Source organism: Phyllobates terribilis, unplaced genomic scaffold (genome assembly GCF_046119375.1).
Source record: "Phyllobates terribilis strain yellow unplaced genomic scaffold, ASM4611937v1 Scaffold_5__5_contigs__length_657084704, whole genome shotgun sequence".
Lineage (NCBI taxonomy): Eukaryota > Metazoa > Chordata > Amphibia > Anura > Dendrobatidae > Phyllobates > Phyllobates terribilis.
Genome location: NW_027362765.1, coordinates 174,609,344 through 174,629,386, shown reverse-complemented (window position 1 = coordinate 174,629,386; position 20,043 = coordinate 174,609,344).

Genomic DNA, 20,043 nt, shown 5'->3' with positions numbered 1-20,043 from the left:
CCTCAAGCAGCTTGGATTGTGTGCTTCTCCACTCTTCCTCCAGACTCTGGGACCTTGATTTCCAAATGAAATGCAAAATTTACTTTCATCTGAAAATAACATCTTGGACCACTGAGCAACCGTCCAGGTCTTTTTCTCCTTGGCCCAGGTAAGACGCTTCTGGCGTTGTCTATTGGTCATGAGTGGCTTGACACAAGGAATGCGACACTTGTAGCCCATGTCCTGGATACGTCTGTGTGTGGTGGCTCTTGAAGCAATGACTCCAGCAGCAGTCCACTCCTTGTGAATCTCCCCCAAATTTTTGAATGGCCTTTTCTTAACAATCCTTTCAAGGCTGCAGTTATCCTGGTTGCTTGTGCACCTTTTTCTACCACACTTTTTCCTTCCACTCAACTTTCCATTAATATACTTGGATACAGCACTCTGTGAACAGCCAGCTTCTTTAGCAATGACTTCTTGTGGCTTACCCTCCTTGTGGAGTGTGTCAATGACTGCCTTCTGGACATCTGTCAAGTCAGCAGTCTTCCCCATGATTGTGGAGCCTACTGAAACAGACTAAGAGACCTTTTTAAACGCGTAGGAAACCTTTGCAGCTGTTTTTTGTTAATAATTCTAATTTACTGAGATAATGACTTTTGTGTTTTCATTGGCTGTAAGTCATAATCAACATTAACAGAAATAAACACTTGAAATAGATCACTGTTTGTAATGACTCTATATAATATATGAGTTTCACTTATTGGATTGAAGAACTAAAATAAATTAACTTTTTGATGCTATTCTAATTTTGTGAGAAGCACCTGTGTGTATATATATATATATATATATATATATATATATATATATATATATATATATATATATATATATATATATATATATATATACCGTATATATATATATATATATACCGTATATATATATATATATATATGTATATATATATATACCGTATATATATATATATACCGTGTATATATATATATATATATATATATATATATTATATATACATATATATATACCGTATATATATATGGTGCTGAAGTAGGTACACAGTTTAAATAGTAGTTAAATTATAATCATGTTATCGGCTGGATGATTTTCTTGAATATACCTAATCTTTGATAGCTACCCAAAAGAAAAAATCAATCTGGGAAAGGTCTGGTGGCCATTTTGGCTATTCAGCCGGGCCTCGTGTACCTATCCTTATGGTAATAAAAAATAAAATTAATAGACATTGTATGCCTACAGATTCACCAATATAGCACTGTTGCTTTGCAGCACTGTGTCACATCCTACCGAGGACAACACCTGCACCTGCAAAGAGTTTGTATGTTCTCCCCGTGTTTGCGTGGGTTTCCTCCCGGCACTCCAGTTTCTTCCCACATTCCAAAGTCATACCAATAGGTGACAGTGATGATGTCTGTAAAGCCCTGTGGAATACGTTGGCGCTATATAAGCAAAGCATAATAAATTATACACTATGTGCAGAATTATTAGGCAAGTTGTATTTTAGAGGATTATTTTTATTATTGATCAACAACTATGTTCTCAATCAACCCAAAAGACTCATAAATATCCAAGCTTAATATTTTTGGAAGCTGGAGTGGGGTGTTTTTAGATTTGGCTATCTTAGGAGGATATCTGTTTGTGCCGGTAACTATTACTGTGCAGAATTATTAGGCAACTTAATAAAAAACAAATTTAATCCCATCTCACTTGTTTATTTTCACCAGGTAAACCAATATCAGTGCACACAATTTAGAAATAAACATTTCTGACATGCAAAAACAAAACCCAAAAAAATTAGTGATCAGTATTTTTTATGATGACACTCAACAGCCTTCCATCCATAGATTCTGTCAGTTGCTTGATCTGTTTTCGATCAACATTGCGTGCAGCAGCCACCACAGCCTCCCAGGCACTGTTCCGAGAGGTGTACTGTTTTCCCTCCCTGTAGATCTCACATTTTATGATGGACCACAGGTTCTCTATGGGGTTCAGATCAGGTGAACAAGGGAGCCATGTCATTATTTTTTCTTCTTTTAGACCTTTACTGGCCAGCCACGCTGTGGAGTAGTTGGATGCATGTGATGGAGCATTGTCCTGCATGAAAATCATGTTTTTCTTGAACGATACCGACTTCTTCCTGTACCACTGCTTGAAGAAATTGTCTTCCAGAAACTGGCAGTAGGTCTGGGAGTTCAGCTTCACTCCATCCTCAACCCAAAAAGGTCCCACAAGTTCATCTTTGATGATACCAGCCCATACCAGTACCCCACCTCCACCTTGCTGGCGTCTGAGTCGGAGTGGAGCTCTCTGCCCTTTATTGATCCAGCCTCTGGCCCATCCATCTGGCCCATCAAGAGCCAATCTCATTTCATCAGTCCATAAAACCTTTGAAAAATCAGTCTTAAGATATTTCTTGGCCCATTCTTGACGTTTTATCTTATGTTTCTTGTTCAAAGGTGGTCGTTTTTCAGCCTTCCTTACCTTGGCCATGTCCCTGAGTATCGCACACCTTGTACTTTTTGATACTCCAGTAACGTTGCAGCTCTGATATATGGCAAAACTGGTGGCGAATGGCATCTTGGCAGCTTCACGCTTTATTTTCCTCAATTCATGGGCAGTTATTTTGCGCCTTTTTTGGCCAACACGCTTCTTGCGACCCTGTTGGCTATTTGCCATGAAACGCTTGATTGTTCGGTGATCACGCTTCAAAAGTTTGGAAATTTCAAGACTGCTGCATCCCTCTGCAAAACATCTCACAATTTTGGACTTTTCAGAGCCCTTCAAATCTCTCTTCTGACCCATTTTGCCAAAGGAAAGGAAGTTGCCTAATAATTAAGCACACCTTATATAGGGTGTTGATGTCTTTAGGCAACACCCCTCCTCATTACAGAGATGCACATCACCAGATTTACTTAATTGGTAGTTGGCTCTCAAGCCTATGCAGCTTGGAGTAGGACAACATGTATAAAAAGTATCAAAGTGATCAAAATACGCATTTGCCTAATAATTCTGCACGCGGGGTATATATATAATATAAAAATAATATATGTATATATTATTTTTACTTCATATTCCCATTTAAACTGTCATATATCAGTTTTGGAAAGCTTCGCTCTTGATTTTTACACCTATTCATTAAATACAGTACAGACCAAAAGTTTGGACACACCTTCTCATTTAAAGATTTTTTCGGTATTTTCATGACTTTGAAAATTGTACATTCACACTGAAGGCATCAAAACTATGAATTAACACATGTGGAATTATATACTTAACAAAAAAGTGTGAAACAACTGAAAATATGTCTTATATTCTAGGTGCTTCAAAGTAGCCACCTTTGGCTTTGATGACTGCTTTGCACACTCTTGGCATTCTCTTGATGAGCTTCAAGAGGTAGTCACCGGAAATGGTTTTCACTTCACAGGTGTGCCCTGTCAGGTTTAATAAGTGGGATTTCTTGCCTTATAAATGGGGTTGGGACCATCAGTTGTGTTGTGCAGAAGTCTGGTGGATACACAGCTGATAGTCCTACTGAATACACTGTTAGAATTTGTATTATGGCAAGAAAAAAGCTGCTAAGTAAAGAAAAACGAGTGGCCATCATTACTTTAAGAAATGAAGGTCAGTCAGTCCGAAAAATTGGGCAAACTTTGAAAGTGTCCCCAAGTGCAGTTGCAAAAACCATCAATCGCTACAAAGAAACTGGCTCACATGAGGACCGCCCCAGGAAAGGAAGACCAAGAGTCACCTGTGCTTCTGAGGATAAGTTTATCCGAGTCACCAGCCTGAGAAATCGCAGGTTAACAGCAGCTCAGATTAGAGACCAGGTCAATGCCACATTGAGTTCTAGCAGCAGACACATCTCTACAACTGTTAAGAGGAGACTTTGTGCAGCAGGCCTTCATGGTAAAATAGCTGCTAGGAAACCACTGCTAAGGACAGGCAACAAGCAGAAGAGACTTGTGTGGGCTAAAGAACACAAGGAATGGACATTAGACCAGTGGAAATCTGTGCTTTGGTCTGATGAGTCCAAATTTGAGAGCTTTGGTTCCAACCACCGTGTCTTTGCGCGACGCAGAAAAGGTGAACGGATGGACTCTACATGCCTGGTTCCCACCGTGAAGCATGGAGGAGGAGGTGTGATGGTGCTTTCCTGGTGACACTGTTGGAGATTTATTCAAAATTGAAGGCATACTGAACCAGCACGGCTACCACAGCATCTTGCAGCGGCATGCTATTCCATCCGGTTTGCGGTTAGTTGGACCATCATTTATTTTTCAACAGGACAATGACCCCAAACACACCTCCAGGCTGTGTGAGGGCTAATTGACCAAGAAGGAGAGTGATGGGGTGCTACACCAGATGACCTGGCCTCCACAGTCACCAGACCTGAACCCAATCGAGATGGTTTGGGGTGAGCTGGACCCCAGAGTGAAGGCAAAAGGGCCAACAAGTGCTAAGCATCTCTGGGAACTCCTTCAAGATTGTTGGAAGACCATTTCCGGTGGCTACCTCTTGAAGCTCATCAAGAGAATGCAAAGCAGTCATCAAAGCAGTCATCAAAGCAAAAGGTGGCTACTTTGAAGAACCTAGAATATAAGACATATTTTCAGTTGTTTCACACTTTTTTGTTAAGTATATAATTCCACATGTGTTAATTCATAGTTTTGATGCCTTCAGTGTGAATGTACAATTTTCATAGTCACGAAAATACAGAAAAATCTTTAAATGAGAAGGTGTGTCCAAACTTTTGGTCTGTACTGTATATCTCCTTGCGATAACTGGTATTGTACTGCAGATCTATTCACATACTGACTCAGGATTTGTGACCTGCTGGAGACTCTACTCATTCATAGTCCTCTACTGACATCTAGTGGTTCGCACAGGAGTTATGTAAAGTTAACCCTATTAAAGCCATACAAGTAAACAACACACATATTGGAAAAAAGTTTAAAAAAAAACAACTATAAAAGCAAATAATTAAAATGACAATCATACCGCAGACTGCAGTCTGAGGTCTATCAGGCTGTGATAGCTGTGACTGGCAGTCTGGTGTGCTGGGCTCTAGACCTTTAAGCTTATATCCATTATATCAGGCTGTTTTTTTTAGCCTAATGCAACTGGAAGGACCTAACTAATGGCAAAACGAATGCAAAAATGCATCCGTTGCTATGCGTCTTTTTTTTACCATTTACCCCAGACACTTATTTGGGGTGGCACTTATTTAGTGCAAAACCTGATGAACCGGTCAGGTAGAAATGATCCCATTGCAAACAATGACATCCTCCATCAGTTTCAATCTGGCCTTTTTGTTTAGTCCTGGATGGGAATGACAATACATATTTACCCCAGCCCAATGGAGCACATCCTGTAATGTAAGTATAGTCAGAAATAGCAGACATATATAGTCCTATAGGAGCCCCTCATTGTGGGATCAAGTGAACCTTTGCTTTCAAATCACCGTCAGAATGGAAACAAAAACTCTCCTTTGGCACTATTATTATTACTCTTATTCATTTCACGCAATGTGAACATGGCCCAGACATGAAATATAGTAGTCCCCATACATTCATGCCACCCACTCCAATAATTTTTGCAAGATCGTAAATCTGAAGGTGTAAATGCAGCGTTAGGCTCCATAATCACGCACGTGTCACATTTCCATGCAGAAGCTGTATAATTAGAGGGTCAGATCCCCTCCTGTACCACCAGGAAACATAAGGTGCATGTCCTGTATGGCGTATTATGGACACGGACTTACTTCATGTGTCACAGTATGGAGTCTTCATGAGAAGCAATGCTTCTTCTAGGTGAGAATACTGCATGATACAAGTTTTCTATCATATGAATCCATGAGAATGAGACATGAAAAAACCATCAATAAAGATTCATATATGAGCACTATATAGTATGGATCTGCATCATGACTGTGTGCATTAGACCCGACTGACCATCTGATGCATATGGGGCCTTCCACCGCTCCTTCAACAGATAGGGAAGATAAAAATCCGGCATCTTGGCTTAGAACCCCTGATCCTTTTATTTCCATGAGCGATAAGCCTTTGACAAGTGCCTGGCAGTGACTTACATTGAAAACACATTCATACTCAGCCGAGCCGAACATGTATGTACACGGGGGAGCAAGGTAAGATGACGGGGAGCCACATGGACCATTCTCTGAGGTGTATGGGCACCTTTAGTTTTAGACCAGTGATCAGTTTGGTAAATATAAATTCTGTGCATAAAGTATCTAATAAAACATCTACAGAAGTCAGATGCTGTCTGTGGATAAATGAGAAGCGACCGCATAATATCCATCCACCATAGAGATTAATGATCTCTGTAATAACATTTTTAGCTGCAGCCTGTACTGTACTGTGGTAAGATGATGGGTCCCAAGAAGCTCTGTTCGTGAAAACCAGTAACTATATAACTTCATAGCTAGAAAGTCATGTACAATAAAATTCATAAATGCTGACATCTGATGTTCAAGGAAGTGATGTAGCGTACTTTAGTTAGCAAGTTAACAAGCAAAGTCGGCCATACGCTATAAAACAGATCTGTCAGCAGATTTCATATTATATACTGCAAACATTGTTCAATAGACCTTTCAGACCTGATGAGATTGGTGTACTTACTTTGAAAATCCATGTAGTATGTCGAATGCTGTTGTTAGAATGAGCATTTTATAAGTCCAGCTATCTAGTGAGAGAGATGACAAGTCCAAGTCATTCAGACTGACTGACAGCTGCAGCTTGTACTGAGCAGAGTGATATCTCAGCATAAGCAGGAAGAAGGAACACTTAGGTGCTGTAAGCCTGGCAAGAAATATAAAGTCATTCTGATATTCAAATTAAGTATACCAGTATCATCAGGTGTAATAGATCTATGCAGTATGTATTTAGTTCATATTGTGAGATCTGCTTTAAATCGCTGCCAATTGGATGTTGAGCATCTTATTCTTTGTTTCCCCAATATTTGCCACTGGAAGACTCAAGAGACCCCCCCTATATATATATCAGAGAGACATCTGATCCTGCCCAACTTTTCTATAATTGTCTTATTATTATTGATATTTGATCATTTGGCAGTTTATCAGTCATATTAATGCCCGAGTGAAATAAAAAAAATAGCTTTTTTTGCGAAGAAATAAGCAGCTGTAATTCTCCTAAGGGTGCAGTCAGGAGGGACGTATAACAGGGACAACAATCGGATCGCAATGCTCAGACCGGCCGGCTGCTCTCCTGACCTGAGTGTGACAGCTTGTATTTCTATGCAGACAAAACAAGACAGAAACAAAATGAACATATACCTTGCTGTAAGTAAAAGAGCATATAAATAACATAGGGTACTTAGTAAACACCGTTTTTTATTTTAAAAAAAAGCATAAAAGCCATCCCACCAGCATCAAGGTGTACTCAAATCGGGATGGTCCTAAACTTTACTAAGTACCCTTTGTTAGTTATATGCACTATTGCTTTTACTTACAGCAGGGTATATGTTCATTTTGTTTCTGTCTTAGGTTTTGTCTGTTTAATGGCCAGTGTGAACATGCTCCTATTTTGCATGCATACCAACTTATACTCCAGTTCATTTTTTTCGCTTATCTATTTATATGTCGCTCTTGAGTCAGGAAAGCCGCCGGCCTGTCCGTGCACTGCGATGTGATTGTGGTTCGAGTGATATGGCCATCTGATAGCGCCCTTAAAACTGCTGCTGCATCCCTATGCTATACAAGCGATCAGCCTGCAAAAAATGAAAGTCCCATAGTGGGACAAAATGTAAAAGTGTCAGAAAGTGAAAAAAAGTAGGAAATTTTTTTAAAAAATGTTTAAAAAAAGAAGAAAAATAATAATAATAATAAAAAAAAATGTACTGTACCCATAAATAAATATTATTCTAAAAAAAAACAAAAAAAACAATAAAAGTACACATATTTGGTATCACTGTGTCAGGAACGACCTGACCTATAAAACTGTCCATCTAGTAAACCCCTTTAGTGAACTTGGTAAAAAAAAAAAAAAAAAAAAAAGTAAAAAATTATGCTTCATCATCAACTGCCAAGCAAAAAATAGAATAAAACGTGATCAAAAAGACAGATGTAAATAAAAATGGTACCGCTGAAAACGTCATCTTGTCCCGCAAAAGACAAGCCGCCATACAGCTTCCTCAGCAGAAAATTAAAAAAGTTATAGCTCTCAGAACAAAGCGATGAAAAAAGAATTATTTTTTCTATAAAATAGTTTTTATTGTGTAAAGTTACCAAAACATAAAAAAAGTTATAAATGTAGTATTGCTGTAAACGTGCTGATGACCCAAAGAATCAATCTGCCTTATCAATTTTAGCACATGCAGAACGGCATAAAAAAATAAATAAATTCCTGAATTGTTGGTTTTTGTTTATTCTGCCTCCCAAAAATCGGAATAGAAAGCGATCAAAAAGTGTCACGTGCCTGAAAATGGTACCAATAATAACGTCAACTTGTCCCGCAAAAAGCAAGTCCTTACATGACTCTGTCGCCGAAATATGGAAAAATGATTGTAAAAACTAGTCTTTGAAAAAAAAAAAAGCATCTTTTAGTGTGTGACAGCTGGCAAACATAAAAACCCGATATGAATCTGGTACCGCTGTAATCACACGGACCCGAACAATAAAGTTGTCTAATCACTTATTCCACACGAGGAACGGCGTAAAAAAATAAACTCTAGGATTAGAATTGCGGTTAGGATTAGGGTTGTGTTAGGGTTGTGTTAGGGTTAGTGTTAGGGTTATGTTAGAGTTGGGTTAGGGTTGTGTTATAGCTAGGGTTGTGTTAGGGCTGGGGTTGTGTTAGGGTTGCATTAGGGTTGGGGTTAGGGTTCTGTTGGGGTTGGGATTTTTTCAAAAGTAAAGAAAAAAAAATGATGACGATATGGCGACTAGTGTTGAGCGCAAGTGCTCGAGTATCGTGGGTGCTCGATTGATATGCTCGAGTCTCCGCTCCATATGTTTCGCGGCTGTTTGACAGCCAAAAACACACGCGGGAATTGACTGCCATGCACGGGCAATCCCTGCATGTTTTTTTTGGATGTCTAACAACCGTGAAACATGCAGGGAGGGGACTCGAGCATGTCACTTGAGCACCAGCGATTTTTGGTGTATACCCAAGTACCCGATGCAAATCCAAGTAGCGAGCACTTGCACTCAAGACTAATGACAACTTATTCAATATGATGCCCTAATGTTATCAAATTCTGTGTTGTACATCTGTGTTAAAAATGTTCACTATACCCCTTGATAAAATACTAGAGGGGTCTAGTTTCCAAAATGGAGTAACTTGTGGGGGGTTTCCACTGTTTAGGCACATCAGGGGCTCTGCAAACGTGACATGGCGTTCGCTTTCAATTCCAACTAATTTTGTGTTCAAAAAGTCACACAGTGCTCCTTCCCTTCTGAACCCTGCCGTGCGCCCAAACAGTGTTTTTTACCCACATATGGGGTATCGGCGTACTCAGGAGAAATTGCACAACAGGTTTTGGGGTCCATTTTCTCTTCTTACCCTTGTGAAAATAAAAAATTTGAGGCTAAAAGATCATTTTTGTGGAAAAAGTTTGATATTTTTATTTTCATAGATCTACGTTATAAACTTCTGTGAAGCACCTGGGGGATCAAGGTGCTCACCACACATCTAGATAAGTTCCCCGAGGGGTCTAGTTTCCAAAATGGTGTCGCTTGTGGGGGTTTCCACTGTTTAGGTACATCAGCTGCTCCCCAAACGCGACATGGCGTCCTCTAATTATTCAAGCAAATTTTACATTCAAAAAGTCAAATGGCGCTCTTCCCTTCCGAACTCTGCCGTGTGCTCAAACAGTGGTTTTCCCACACATATGGGGTATCAGCATGCTCAGGAGAAATTGTACAACAAATGGTATGGTACAATTTCTCCTGTTACCCTTATGAAAATGCAAAATTGGGGGCTGAATAACATTTTTGTGGGGAAAATGTGAAAATGTTATTTTCACTGCTCAATGTTATAAACTTCTGTGAAGCACCTGGGGGTTCAAGGTGCTCACCACACATCTAGATATGTTCCCTGAGGGGTCTAGTTTCCAAAATAGTGTTACTTGTGGGGGCTTTCTACTGTTTCGGCACATCAGGGGCTCCCCAAACGCAACATGGCGTCTGCCAATTATTGAAGCAAATTTTACATTAAAAAAGTCAAATGGCGCTCCTTCCCTTCCGAGCCCTGCCGTGCTCCCAAACAGTGGTTTTCCCCCACATATGGGGTATCAGCGTGCTCAGGAGAAATTGCACAACAAATTTTGTGGTCCTTTTTTTCCTGTTACCCTTGCAGAAATAAAAAAATGTGGGTCTGAATATCATTTTTGTGAAAAAAAAGTTAAATGTTCATTGTTTTCTTCCACATTCCAAAAATTCATGTGAAGCACCTGAAGGGTTAATAAACTTCTTGAATGTGATTTTGAGCACCTTGAGGGGTGCAGTTTTTAGAATGGTGTCACTTTTGGGTATTTTCTGTCATAAAGGCCCCTCAAAGTCACTTCAAATGTGATGTGGTCCCTAAAAAAATGGTTTTCTAAATTTTGTTGGAAAAATGAGAAATCGCTGGTCAACTTTTAACCCTTATAACTTCCTAACAAAAAAAATGTAGGTTCCAAAATTGTGCTGATGTAAAGTAGACATGTGAGAAATGTTATTTATTAACTATTTTGTGTGACATATCTCTCTGATTTAAGGACATGAAAATTCAAAGTTTGAAAATTGCAAAACTTTCAAAATTTTTGTCAAACTTCCTATTTTTTCACAAACTAACGCAAGTCATATCAAAGAAATTTTGCCACTATCATGAAGTACAATATGTCACCAAAAAAACAGTCTCAGAATCAGTGGGATCCGTTGAAGCGTTCCAGAGTTATTACCTCATACAATGACAGTGGTCAGAATTGTAAAAATTGGCCTGGTCATTAACATGCAAACCACCCTCGGGGGTAAAGGGGTTATTGTAGCTAATTGTAGAGTATTGCACCTAGGACGGAGTAATTCTATTGCTGCATACACATTAAATGTGAGTATACTCAGGACAACAGAACAGGAGAAGGACTTTGTTATTCTGGTTACAAGTAAGCTGAGCAGCAGTACTCAATGTCAGGCAGCAGCTGCAAAAGCAAACAAGATTTTAGGATGTATGAAAAGAGAAATAAAATCCTGCAATCCCAATGTACTGTTGCCCCTTTATAAATCCTTGGTGAGGCCACATCTGCAATATGGGATCCAGTTTTGGGCTCTATATTTTAAAAAGGATATTCAGAAGTTAGAGTCAGTTCAAAGGCAGGCAACTAGATTATTACAAGGGATGAAAGCAGGGGCGTACATAGAAATCATGGGGCCCCGTAGCATAAGCTTTAATTGCCCCCCCCCCCCAAAAAAAAAAAAAAAAAAAAACTAAATATTTGCCTGTGTCACAGAAGAGCAGATCTCACAACTTTCCAGCCTTTATATAGTAATTTTCCTCCTGCTGAAGTCCTAGATTCCTCTTTCATTGCCCCCATAAAGTATGATGCCAATAAAAGTGCCCCCCAAACACAGTATGATACCCCATGGTGTATTCCTCCACATTAGCCTCCACATGCACAGTATAATGACCCTATTGTACTCCACTTCAACTCCCAAGGCAAAGTATGGTGACCCCAACACAGTATTATCCCCCAACTATGACTCCCACACAGCCCTCCATACAGAATAATGGGCCTACATACAGTATAATGGCCCGCACTAGCCCTCCAAACAGTATAATGGCCCCCACACAGCTCTCCAAACAGTATGATGGACCCCATACAAACCTTCACACTGTATAATTGCTTTCATACAGTATAATGGCCCCCCACATAGCCCTCAAAATATTATAATGGCCCCATATAGCCTTCCACATAGTATAATACACCACCCATAATCCTCCATATAGTATAATGTGCCCCCCATAATCCTCCATATAGTATAATGAACTTCCCATGGTCATCCATAGAATATAATGCACTCCCCGTAGTCCGCCATACAGTATAATGCACTGCCCATAATCCTCCATATAGTATAATGTACCCCAAAGTCCTCCATACAGTATAATGCACTCCCCATAGGCCTCCATAGAATATAATGCACTCTCCATAGTCCTCCAAACAGTATAATGCACTCTCCATAATCCTCATCCCCCAATCCTGGTATGCATGGCCCCATCATCCCCAATCCTGGTATGAATAAAGAGAACCACCGAATGATAGGTCCAATCGAACAAAAGTAATTAATTAAATACCTTTATTAGAGTTATGGTTAAAGTGACACTACATGCACAAGGAAAGCCGCATTACAGTGACCATACAATGTTGTTATATTGCAATGTGTGCTGGACTATAGAATATGCTGGTGAATACCAGGGTAGGTAAATACAAAACAGATGATCAGTTATACTATAGATGGAAAAAAGAGGAGCAAAATAGGCTTGGATCACCAAATAAACAACTCCAGGTAGCATATGAATGGCCAAATCATGTATACATATTTAACAATATGAAGAGGAAAATTCCTATGTACTCCATATCAATGACCATTCATGTGCCCCAGGGGTTACGCCGCTTGGTGCCGTTTACATACGCTGGACTAGTGTGCAGGTATATACTCTTAACTCTTTTATGATCTGAGTCAGTATTTTGATTACCTTGATTATTACATAGATGTGTATGGGGCACATGAATGGTCATTGATATGGAGTACATAGGAATTTTCCTCTCCATATTGTTAAATATGTATACATGATTTGGCCATTCATATGCTACCTGGAGTTGTTTATTTGGTGATCCAAGCCTATTTTGCTCCTCTTTTTTCCATCTATAGTATAACTGATCATCTGTTTTGTATTTACCTACCCTGGTATTCACCAGCATATTCTATAGTCCAGCACACATTGCAATATAACAACATTGTATGGTCACTGTAATGCAGCTTTCCTTGTGCATGTAGTGTCACTTTAACCATAACTCTAATAAAGGTATTTAATTAATTACTTTTGTTCGATTGGACCTATCATTCGGTGGTTCTCTTTATTCATGTGTCTTACCGAATGGTCTGCCATTCCACACTGGTCCATATAATAAGTACACGATTATTGATCGGCCTGCTGATTTGCGGGTCTGAATATGGTCAGTGTCTTATACTGCTACATTCAGTGTTGTATATACCCAATCCTGGTATGTATGGCCCCTCATCCCCAATCCTGGTATGCATGGGCCCCTCATCCCCCAATCCTGGTATGCATGGGCCCCTCATCCCCCAATCCTGGTATGCATGGCTCCCTCATCCCCCAATCCAGGTATGCATGGCCTCCTCATCCCTTAATCCTGGTATGTATGGCACCCTCATCTCCAATCCTGGTATGTATGGCACCCCTCATCCCCCAATCCTGGTATGTATGGCCTCCTCATCCACCAATCCTGGTATGCATGGCCTCCTCATCCCCCAATCCTGGTATGTATGGCACCCCTCATCCCCCAATCCTGGTATGCATGGCCCCCTCATCCCCCCAATCCTGGAATGCATGGCCTCGTCATCCCCAATCCTGGTATGTATGGCACCCCTCATCCCCCAATCCTGGTATGTATGGCCTCCTCATCCCCCAATCCTGGTATGCATGGCCTCCTCATCCCCCAATCCTGGTATGTATGGCACCCCTCATCCCCCAATCCTGGCATGTATGGCCCTCTCATCCCCCAATCCTGGTATGCATGGCCTCCTCATCCTCCAGTCCTGGTATGCATGGCCTCCTCATCCCCCAATCCTGGTATGTATGGCACCCCTCATCGCCCAATCCTGGTATGCATGGCCTCCCCATCCCCCAATCCTGGTATGCACACATAAAAAAATAAACACTTATATTCACCTTCCTTACTCACCTCTGCTCCAGCGCTGCGTCCTGTTCTGTTGCAGCAGCTCATGTCAGCATCTGAGCAGCGCATGGCGTCACAGCTATGCGCTCTCAGACGCTTATGTGAGCTGCCGGCATATTCACTCCTCTCCATGCCGGGACTATGGGCGTGGAGAGGAGCGAATATGCATTCTCTTTAGTAGCGGGCTCTGTCAGCAGGAGCCGCGGCTCAGCGCTCCTCCGTGCCCACTACTAAAGAGAATGAATATTCCCTCTTCTCCATGCCCATGGGAGTGGAGAAGAGGGAATATTAATTTCCCTTTAGCAGCGGGCACACATGGTAGCTGCAGCTGCCGGCTACTGCGTGTGCCCCGCTCCTCCGCTGCCGCAACCCCCCCACTATCCACCAACGTAATTTCGGAATTTCTATATATTCGAGTATAGCAGAATTGCTCACTTGCTATGAGCGCCAACCACTGGGTGGTGCTCATAGCATCCTGGCAATGACAACCACAGGGGTCTCCTGCAGACCCCGGGTTGTCATTCCAACCCATCGGCGACCCACAGTCATGTGACACAGGCGCCGATGGGCGGGACTTATGACGTCCTTCGCATTTCCACCCTTGGCTGTTAGGGGCACATGACAGCTGTACAGATCAGCTGTTATGTCCCCAGAAAGGTGCGGGCTCATTGCTGGAGCCCGCGCTGAAGGAGTTAATTATTTAAAAATCATACAATGTGATTTTCTGTTGTTTTTTTTTTAGATTCTGTCTCTCACAGTTGAAGTGTACCTATGGTAGAAATTACAGACCTCTCCATTCTTTGTAGGTGGAAAACTTGCAAAATCGGCAGTGTATCAAATGCTTCTTTTCCCCACCGTACATGGGTCATATCCCATTGCGTTATAATAGCAATGTGATATCAAAACCATTCCGGTCAGAAAGGAATTTAAGAGCTGTTTTCAGAGGTAATAAATAACTGTTATTTGTAAGGGAAAACAGTATGGTTCCTGTCTAGAATTTCACATATTACATGTGTCAAAGAACTAGAAAGAATTATAGAGAGATGGGATTGTGCAGTAATGTCTGGGATTTCTTTATTTTTACAGTGATCAACACAATAATGATGACTAAGCCCCTGATAACTAGCTGAGCTAGGAGGGTTTCCTTTGCTGTGACCCTCTAAAACAATTGACATCACCATGGGTACAAATGCAATGGAAGTATTATATAATGTCCGCTGAAGTATATAGACATCAATGCAATAAAGGTTAGGTATACCTTTGCACAGATTTAATTTTAACAATTTATTTGCTTATCTAATGCAAATTTAAGCAGCTTTCTAGATAATGTTCATTAAAAAAAAATCTACCATTATTCTGCTGCAGAGTGATATAAACCCTTATGAGCTCTTGGTTCTGATGGCTCTCTGCTCTCCCCTCCCTACTCTTACTGTTAGATACTGCTTCAGGTATGGGGAGGAATTGTACACAGATCTTCAGCGGATAGGGGAGAAAGCATCTAAAGTTTTATGGAGAGTTGAAAAAACAGGGTATAGACAAGTATTGGAGCTGTTTTTATACATGAAACTATACCAAATTACACACAAAGCTCACATCCAGCATGTTTTACATGGAGGGACATTCCCCTCACAAGAAATCTGAAACTTAAATCAGGCAGCAAACTACATATCCTGTTGTCTGAAAATGAATGAAGATAGGAAACGGAAGCTTATTGCTATATTATTAACTCAAGATCCAAACTAACATATGCAAAATCATTTTTTTCAATGTCAAATGTGTCCATAGTCGTTAAACAATGAGAGCTTTATTCAAGCACAGTTTTCTACTTTGGCCATTAGGGGGCGATCAGACCAATGAATCCCTTGTGATAAATGCATAAACAGTAACAGGTTATATGGAAAGGGAGTATAAACAGGTTTTTTTGTAATCCATGGTACGCATGCAGTTTTCATGAGATTTTAAAAGATGTACACTAGATAACTATAGCATTAACCCCTTTCTGACATGTGAAGTACATATTTGTTACGCAGCTGACCTCTGCTTCTAAGAGCCTGCTCCAAATGCTGATGCTTAACCACTTAAAGGGGTTTTCCAAAAATGTAATAAAATGCAGGAATCCCTCTGTGTATTGTAGACATCATGTAAGCATTTACGTTAAATGTGAATATGATCTAAATGTCCAAGCAAAGTGGATGTGATTTCATGAAATCTCTGCCCTCTATGTGTCTAAAGACTTTGCTGTTTTGGTGCTTTTTTCCTCCATGGGCTTCTATGTGGAGCCTGAAAAAAACTCATGTAACAAAAAAAAAACGCCATTGCATTTTTTAAGTGCAGAATCAAAGCTTTTCTGTAGCATTTAAAAATCATTAAAACGTGTATTCACATCTGCACCAAAAACGCATCAAATATGGGGGAACACGCAAAAAGAAATGCAGCAAACACACAATAATCAGAGAAGATTGTTATTGTGTCGTGTGGTACAGTCACCTGCAGAAAAAAATGCAGTAGAAAAGCGTAGCATTTATGCTATGTGTGAACACAGTCTCAGTGTTACATTTTTATTACATTTTTTAATGGGTTTAATAGAGAAAAATATCAATCACGCCATTTACCAATCCCCGTAAATAATTTGATGGCTGTGTTGTGCGGGTCATTACAATTACAGGGACACCAAATATGTCCATGTTATTTGCTGGTTTGTAATGTTTATTATTTTTTAATAAAGCACATGAAAAATGAGATTATTCTAAGTGTTTTTCATTATTTTTTAGTAATTTTATAACAAGAAAAATAAATCTTTCTTTTATTCTCCCTCTAGAATACAGAGACATAACAATATACTGTTATATGCAACATATCTCTATGTCTCAGTATAATCTGCCTGTGGGGTTCGTGGCTGCAATACAGATCAAGTATAGTGCTTCTCACCATTATGGGCACCTCTTTCATTTTTTTCATAGACTGTACAATATGTTCAGAAATAAATGGAAATGTACCAAAGTTATATCCTCAGGATTTTTTAATTAGTGATCCAAAGTAATACAACAATAAAATATTGTTTTTCAACTTCCATGTTGCAATTTCAAAGAAGAAACAGAATAAACGGCATGTGAAGCAATAAAGGCACCCCTAATTAATACTTGGTTGCACACCCTTTGGCATTGCTGACAGCCTCCTTCTTGTAGCCATCTATAAGATTCTTGCACTTCTCAGCTGGAATTTTCTCCCACTTTTCCTTTGCAGTTTGTTCAAGCTCTTGAATGTTTGTACGGTTCTTTTTCCCAATGGCAGATTTCAGCTCACCCCAAAGCTTTTCAATGGGATTGAGGTCAGGACTCATTTCTGGCCATTTTAAAACAGTCCATTTTTTCTTTTTCAACCAGTCCTGTGTACTTTTGGATGTGTGATTTGGGTCATTGTCTTGCTGGAGGACCCGTGATTGTCGACTCAAACCAAGTTTTCGTACACTGGGTAGGACATTATGCTCTAAAATCTCTTGATATTTCTCGGATTTCATGATTCCTGTGATACGGTCATGGCCTCCAGTACCAGATGCAGCAAAGCAACAGCTTAACTGGTGGTAAGGTGTTCTTTTCCTTATAAGCTTCATTGTGCCGTCTGTAAAAAAACCTGTTGCTTTGCATTGCCAAAAAGCTCTATTTTTGTTTCATCTGTCCACAGAACATTTTCCCAGAAAGATTGTGGTTTGTCAAGGTACTCTTTGACAAAGATCAATCTTTCCTTTTTATGTCTTTTCTTCAGCAATAGTTTCTTCCTTGGCCTTTGCCCGTAAAGCTCTGCTTGGTTAAGTGTGTGGCGTATGGTACTCGTTGAAACCATGACCCCAGACTGTTGCAGGTTGGCCATCAGGTCTTTCGATGTTTGACGTGGTGTTTTTTTCCATCATTTGCACCAACCTTCGAAGACATCTCTTGTCAATTTTCCTCTTTCCCCCACGTCCATGAAGGTTCTTGATGGTTCCATCCTTGGCAAACTTCTTAATAACATTGCACACTGGTGAAACTGGGATACCAAGGTCTTTGGAGATGGCTTTATACCCTTTGGAAGTCTTGTATTTGCTAATAGTAGCAGTTCTGATGTCCTCAGACAGCTCCTTTGTCTTCACCATTGTGACAAAGGAACAGGGCCTACCATGTGGCTTTTTAAAACACTGAAGTCATCATTCATTGGCTAATTCATGTCACATGGGCACCTATCACAGATGAATCTCATTTGTGATTTACCACAGGCGAGTCAAAATGTGTTTCCGTACTATATTAATATAAAGGGTGCCAATACCAGTGACACAGCAAGCTTTAGGCTTTTCAATTTTTCCCTCCCATTGTATTTTGTTTTAAATTATTGTTTATCATTTGATCATTTGTATTAAATACGAGTGCTCTATCCAAAAAAACTGTTTCACTTGATTCATTTTTTTCAGGAGATATTCCACATCATGTACTTAAACTTCATGGGTGCCAATAAAGATGAGCAGGGCTGTATACAAAATTCTCCCAATGATATCACCAGACCCTACGGCTCAATAGCTTTAGCTGCTGCCTGCAATTATAGAGTCCTGTGGAGACTCACAAAAAAAAGAGAAAATTACTTTTTTGAAATTGATTTTCATTATTTTTAGTAGTTTTATAGGAAATCTGACTTTTTCTTCAGCCATAGAGTACAGGGACATAGAAGTACACTGTTATATACTATGTATCTCTATGTATAATAGTATAATCTGCTTCTGGGTTCACTGACTGCAATACAGCTCCAGATTACCATAATTCTCCTATCTACATCATTGTGGACTGTGGCTCATTGCTTGGGTCGGTTCGAATCCTGGGGAGTCCCGATCACAGAACAAGAAGGGAATAGAATAGTTTATTTTAATTTATGCCCTCCCCGCCCCCCAAGGAGAAGGAGTTATGGAGTGATGAAGACTTCGGAGACAGGTGAGTATTAGAAGCATGGGACTGTCGGTACAGTTGAGAGCTATGTATATGGTCAATTGGTCTTGCTGAAAACCGCAGATTTGGGTGAGCAATCAGAAATTTGTATTGCCAGATTTAGTCAGTAATTTGCAAGTAAGTGCTTGTAACAGCCATGTTTCCTCGCCTTGCACACAAAGCACAGTGGTCAGATTCTGTCTAGATATTTAGCTATTTCTATGTGACAGCCATACAGGGACTATAGAAAGGAGATGTGCGCTCAGTAAACACCACAGCAGTGAAGGGGAGACAATGATGAATAAGGGTCAGTTCACCTGCAGACCGCAATGAGAATTAAATCCGAAAGGAAGGAATCATAATGACATGTGTCGTCCATCTTTCAAGATGTCTTGTGGCTGCTACAGTGATGTAGGTTTTTTTTGGTAGAGCCGACAACCTAATAGGCTGGTCGGACACATGGAGCGCATATTGTAAGTCTTCCTATTTCATAATATCTGTAATCATATCTCTATGTGGGTCACAGCTTCAGATCACTCCATTCCCTTTATAAGGACAAATTTAAAGGGGAGCTGTTACCAGGTCAAAGGTGGCCAGGTATAGCACCTATTTTATTTTTCTTGCTTTCCTGAGTTTTTGGGGTATTTTTTTAATCTTTCCTATAATTCCAGATATATGGGCTTTTTTATTTAGTGCTAATTGCTGTGGTCTTTACAAGGGGGCGTGGCTTACATGATTCTCTGGGGGGGTGTCTTTAGCCAACTCTGCATAATTACCCTATGAGCAACACCTCCTTGTAAAGAACAAAAAAATAAGTAGTAAATAAAAACGTCCATATCTCTGGAACTGTATGGCAAATTAAATAAAAAATAACAAAGAACAGAAAACTCCAAGGAACAGCGGGAAGAAAATAGGACCAAAAACTGGCCACTTATGACCTGATCTTCTTTAAAGAGGTTGTTTAATAGCATAACCCTTTTTTAAACTGATGCACATGGGAGGCCAGCCATGCAATACACGGACTCTTTATAGGTCCCAAGTAGAGACCCGCAGCCATTTATTGGGTTCCACTCAAGGCAGATCCATCCACTGCATTATTTCCCACAGCTTTCAATAGATCTGCTTGCTGCTCATCCAGTGATCGCACAGA